General features: G+C 47.5%; 1 protein-coding gene across 2 annotated transcripts in view; it reads left to right on the top strand.

The window, feature by feature from the left end:
* Positions 1-368: 368 nt before the first annotated feature.
* PAQR8 (progestin and adipoQ receptor family member 8) overlaps positions 369-6212 on the top strand; it is a 47838-nt gene continuing 41994 nt past the window's right edge. Inside the window, exon 1 of one of the 2 annotated variants that reach the window (XM_030804277.1) lies at positions 369-524. The gene's annotated coding sequence lies outside the window, so the exon portion shown is untranslated. The remainder of the gene's footprint in view (positions 525-6212) is intronic. The other variant, XM_030804276.1, reaches the window with a different exon arrangement.

Genomic DNA, 6212 nt, shown 5'->3' with positions numbered 1-6212 from the left:
TATCATGGGCATGACCCTGAACGTTCATCCGAGAGTGGTGAGAGAGAGAAGGCCAGGATTTAAATCAGTCTTGACAGCGCAGATGAAGTTTGTTATTGTTTTCCGCCCTTCCCGAGGGACTTTGGAAATGGCCCCCTGGGAGGTGAATTCTTGGAAAGAATACAAGGGCGGTTAAGGCGTCTCTGTCTTAAACTCTCCGGTTTTTTTGCAGCTACCAGGGACTGCGAGGGTCTGCGTCCTGGGTGGAAGGAAGCGGCGTCAGTCAACTTCCTCGCAGCGGCGGCAGCGGCAGCGGCGCGGGCTGCAGCGCAGCGCGCGGGTCTGCGCATCCCGCCCCCGGGTCGGGAAGGGGCGGAGCCGGGCGTCACCCGCCCCCGGCGGTCTCCTCCTCCCGGCCGCTCCCCCGAGCCGAGCCCGCCGCGGTCACAGCCGCCCGCGGGAAGCTCGTGGCCGGGACACCGAGGCGGGAGCGCGGGCTGGGCCGGGCTGGGCTGCGCGCACGGGCTCGGCCGCCGCCCCTGCCGGTGAGTCCCGCCGCGGGAGGCGCGGAGCGGGTCGAGTTGGGTATCGGGACCGCGAGGTCGGGGAGCCCCGGGGCCCGAGCTCGGGAGGCGGGGACGTCAGGATCGCGGCGTTGGGGAGTCCTCGCACCCCGAGCTCGGAGGGGAGGTCCAGAGTCGCAGCGTTGGGAACCTGAGGCCAGGGGCCGGAGTTCAGGGCCCCGATGTTGAGTCTCCGACACCAAGCCCGGAAGGGGGGACGACGGGTTAGGATGCTGGGGAGCCCTGGAGCTCTGAACGGCTGTAGTGGGGTGGCCAGGACTACGATGCTGGGGAGTCATGGATCCCGAGCCCGGAGAGCTGGCGGGGGTGTGGGGACCGCGATGTTGGGAAGGCTGAGCCCGGAGGGCGGGAGATTCAGGACCGCGACGTGGGGGAGTCCGACAGGGCAGAACGAGGGGCGCCCTGTCCTCATTTTTGGGGCGCCCTCCGCAGGGCGGAGGGGAACGGAACCTGGGAGGGGAGTGCGGAGGAGAGGAAGCCCGGGGCGGTAGGGAGAGCCCGAGGAAGGGCAGCCCGAGGTAGGGGAGCCCGGGAAAGAGTAGGGTGGGTCTAGGCATGTGCTTTCGCCCGGGAAAGATGGAGGGGGCTTCTCTGAGAGGGTGGGCGCGAGGAGCGGAGTTGTGATGAGAACCGCCGGCAGCTGGCTAATGGGCGGATGCTGGGGCTTGGCTGGATGGGAACGCCGCAGTGGGGTGTCGGAGGGGGCTGGTGGGGCTGGAACGCTGGGAACGTCTGTCTAGGCTATGGGAACGCAGCGCCCTCGGTGGAACAGGGTCGTAGACAATTCGAGAGGGAATCTAGTCTAGGGAGCAAGACCGGGCATCCCCAGACGGGGGCGGGTGGGGACCTCGCACTCAGCGCGCTTGGGGAATATTCGGGGCCTGGGTTTGGGGGGCTGCTGCACCTCGCCGATCCGGTGCGGGGACCTGGACGTAGCCGGGCACCGCAGCTTCCTGTGCAGCTGTGGGTGCTCCAGGCACTGGCAGACTAGCGGGAAGTCCAGGGGCCTTGGCAGGCTCATTGTCTTGACCTAAGTTGCATTCCATATTTCTTAGCTGGGTTAGAAATGATTTTGTCCAGGAACCCGATGAGAAGAGCCTGGGCTAAAAAGAATAGTTATGGAGTGAGACTTCAAATGTACAGGTAATACCTACCTGTGTGTGTGCGCCTTAGGGATAACTCATATAATACACGGTATGTGTGATTTTTAGACCCACGTGTACTACTTGTTCCAGTACTCTGAGAAGCTGTTTCTGGGTAAAAACGAGGAAAATCCACAACCCATACACACACCAAACAATGTCCACAAACGCACTGCATTCCAGTCGAGTTAAACATGAGAGTATTGTACAATTTGGGAGTATTTGCTTGTTAGTGAAGACTCCTGTTACTGAAGTTAATAGGAGTTGCCTGCATGGCAGGTAGACTGCCCTTGACTGCCCTGTTAAGATCATCCACAGCGTGTACCCAGCCCTGAGCTGCTGCACCCTTGACCAGGTCAACTGGAAGGGAGCCAGACTGCTTAGGACCTCAGTGGATGAGCATCCAAGTGTGTATCTAAAAACAAAGGACCAAGGCATGGCTTTTGTTTTCGTTTTTGTTTTTTATTTCTGTTGTTTGTCCTTGGGTGCATGTCCTTCAATTGTTAGTTAAATGTTGACTATCTTACATTAACCCATCTTGTATTGTTAATTATGTATGGTAATTATTTCCGTTATTTGGCGTAACAACCAATTCTGGAAGACCCAGAGTAGAGGAATCTTATTAAGTGGATATATCCATTGAAAGGTATTTATTTATTTATTTTTTTTTGCGGCTGTGTGTGTGCACCAGATTTCCTTCTGGTGCATATAGGTCCATCTTCTCACACACACTGAGATTTGAGCTTCATTGGATAAACAAGGATTATTTTGGCAACTAGCTTTTGTTGGGTCTGTTTTTCAATTCATGAAAAGGAAATCTTTAATAATTGTGCAAGGTAACAGGATAGAAAGCGATTTATTCATTTTACAAGAATCATTTCAGGACAAGCATGTTTCCATTAAGGGTGTGTGTATACCTTATTGAGTGGTCAGGACCTTGCATCAAAATCTGCACTATCATTCCTGCAGCAGTGTACTTATTCACTTGGACGTAACACTTGCTGATGCTTCCAATTCTTTATCCAAATGTTAAAATAAATATGCCAGTATTTATACATTCAAATCAGTATTTCTCCCCTTCAAAAGCCTGCTCTTGGCAAGCTGTGTACCAATTCTAGTGATGCTGTCACTACTGAGAATAATTTTGGAGCTCCTGCTTTGGAGTTGCCTTCCGAGTTTGCAACACATTTCCTGATTGCCTCAGTGATGGCAAACCTTCCTCAGCTGGGAAACAGCCAGGCACTGTGCGGGGCCAACCTGGGCTTCCGAGGTGGGGAATCGAGGTTGTCAATAAGAAGTATGCTCATTAAAGTAATGAAAATTCTCTTGAAGGACCAGCAGTTCTAAAAGGGGCATTTAGTAATGGCATGGAGTACGTATTTAGGATTGGAAGGAATTACAGTTGGTCCCTGAAGAACACTGGGGTTAGGGGCTCCCATCATCTCCACAGTGAAAATTTTGAGTACAACATTTAACTCCTCAAAAACTTAACTACTTTGAAGCACAACCTTCATTTTGGTGTTTATGCTCTGGTATGTATGTAAAGTAATTGGTCCTGTCACTTTATTGTTAAAGCTTATGGCATATTGGGCTAGAAAAAGTAAGCCTTTCTTTGCCCCTCCTGATACTTGTTACTAGGCAGTCTCTGACACTGTGGATTTTTACAGAAAGCAAAACAAAAATACAAAAGACTTGTTGTCTCACCAGAAAAAAAAGGTACCCAGAAAGCCATTTGCCCCAGCTGTAGGTAATGCCTGGCATTTGATTTTTGATGTGAAAGGATCTACAGAAGTAAAGGGAAGAGAATGATTTCTGAAAATTCATTTCAACTTTGGGATTTCATGGCACACAGTAAAAAATGAACTGAACATCCCTTTTTAAAATCCACATTTTTTTTTTCAGGTTGTGTAGCATAAAGCTTCATACAGCCACAGCTTGAATCTTGATCTAGCTGTGGTTTGGGGCAAGTTGTTTCATCTCTTTTGGCCTCAGTTTTCTTAAAATGAAGATATTAATGAGTATGTACCTCATGGGGCTGTGATGAAGATGAAGTAACATTGATGCATGTAGAACACTTGAGTTTGGTGCCCGACGCATCATGAGTGCTCAAAAGAGTCTAGCTGTTCTTGTTAGGAATATTATTTATTGATAGTCTTATGTTAAAATTCCTTTGAAGCCATGTGGAAATTTATCATTTCCCAGGTAATGATATTCCCTTCAGTTAGGTTTTGCAACTAACTACAAATAGAACATTTTGGTTTTTGCCCTCCTGGTCTTTTAAGAGTTTTTAAAGGGTAACCTGAAAAGCAACCACAATTAGTTACTTTTTATTTATTCAGAAACGAGGAAATACAGACTCCAAGTAAGTGGAGTCAGTGCTCCCAGTTACTTTCTTTTGAATTCAGATTTTTTTTTTAAATGAGCATTCCTGTTATGATTGTATATCAGGTATAACAGTTTGGTGTGGTAAGGCAAATCTGAAAGAAAAAAGTTTAAAAGCCTCTCCTCTAATTTTTTTCCCTTCATCCAATGAAAATATTATTCTAACGAAACAGCTACAGTTCTCTTGGCACGTATTGAAAGAGACGATTCTGGTAAACATTCCCTTCATTCCAAATGTGAGTTTTGCTCTGCTGTGTTTTTTAAACAATAGGGAAGAATAGCCTGGCACTGAAATCTCAGCTCTTCTGTAAATGCCAATACTAGTTTTTTTTCAAGTTTGTAAATTTTATTTAATATATATATGTACATATATTAGAAAGATGGGAAAGTTTCATCTTAATTTTAATCAGATGATTAGGGGCTGCTATGAAATAGTTAATGTTTCATGAAATGTTGACCATTTAGTGAGAATTCTCTGTTCTAGGCAAGCAAGTGCTGGAGATGGAGAGGCTTGAGACAGGCTTTGCCCTTCAGAAGTTCATTCACATCATGTGCTCTCTTACAATGATGCCTGAACAAAAGTTTCTTCTCCTAATGGCCTTTGGAGCTAAGAATCAATATGGATTTTACTACATGATCTTTTCCTTCAATTTCTCAAAGAAGGGTAAATAGGTGGATCTCTCAATAGTGTTCATATTTTTGAGGTGGATTAACTCTTTCAAAATTAGATCCCAATATGCACTCAGAGGCCATAAAAGGAGAAAATAGCTATAATTAGTGAATTACAAAGTGTATCTGCAGGATAGGGTGGTATTATTGCTATACCAAACTTTCCTGGAATGTCGTGTTTGGTTCTTGCTCTGTCTTCTGAGTAGCGGTTTATGTACTTGTAAAGGACCAGGAAACAATATACATTGTGGCTTAGACTGGAGCTGTGATTCTTTTTTTTTTTTTTCTTTTTTTGAGTTGAAGTCTCGCTGTCACCCAGGTTGGAGTGCAATGGCACGATCTCGGCTCACTGCAACTTCCATCTCCTGGGTTCAAGCAATTCTCCTGCCTCAGCCTCCTGAGTAGCTGGGATTGCAGGCACGCGCCACCACACCCAACTAATTTTTGTATTTTTGTAGTTTTGTAATTTTTGACCACCATGTTGGTCAGGCTGGTCTAGAACTCCTGACCTTGTGATCTGCCCGTCTTGGCCTCCCAAAGTGCTGGGATTACAGGCGTGAGCCACTGTGCCTGGCCTGGAGCTGTGATTCTTAAAGGGGAGAAGGGGGTGGTGAATTTGCCCCTCTTTCCCCCAGAGGATGAAATTTGGTGATGTCTGGAGACATTTTTGATTGTCATACCTGGAGGGGGAGGGATGTTACTGGCATCTAATGAGTGGAGTCCAGAGATGCTGCTAACCATCCTATAATGTACAGGACAGCCCCGCACAAAAAATAATTATCTGGTTCAAAACATCAGTAGTGCTGAGAAGCCCTTGGCTAGAGCATGGGATTTGGAGTAAAAATAAACCTGCATTAGCACCCTGACACCACCATTTCTTTTTTTTTTTTTTTTTTTTTTTTTTTTTTTTTGAGATGGAGTCTTGCTCTGTCGCCCAGGCTGGAGTGCAGTGGCGCAATCTCAGCTCACTGCAAGCTCCGCCTCCCGGGTTCACGCCATTCTCCTGCCTCAGCCTCTCCGAGTAGCTGGGACTACAGGCGCCCGCCACCACGCCCGGCTAATTTTTTGTATTTTTAGTAGAGACAGGGTTTCACCGTGGTCTCGATCTCCTGACCTCATGATCCGCCTGCCTCGCCTCCCAAAGTGCTGGGATTACAAGCGTGAGCCACCGCGCCCGGCCGACACCACCATTTCTTAACTGTGCCACCCTGGGTGTGTTACTTAATCTGAGTATCCATAGAATGCATATCTGAAGAGATGTGAATTAGAGTGTGTATGAAATGCTTAGCACACAGAAGGATCGCAATAAGTGTCAGCTCTTAGTATCATGACTGGTAGATCTAGGTCAAAATCCAAAGACTGTGCTTTAAACAGACACAGCTTTTGTTTCTTAACCTATTATGTACAGAAAGAATTCAGGTTTCTTGTTTTCATTTGTGTGCCCAAGGATAGGGCA

The sequence above is a fragment of the Nomascus leucogenys genome, chromosome 22a (genome assembly GCF_006542625.1).
Source record: "Nomascus leucogenys isolate Asia chromosome 22a, Asia_NLE_v1, whole genome shotgun sequence".
Taxonomy (NCBI): Eukaryota; Metazoa; Chordata; class Mammalia; order Primates; family Hylobatidae; genus Nomascus; species Nomascus leucogenys.
Note: the sequence above shows the minus strand (reverse complement) of the source record. Positions and strands in the feature narration are given on the sequence as shown.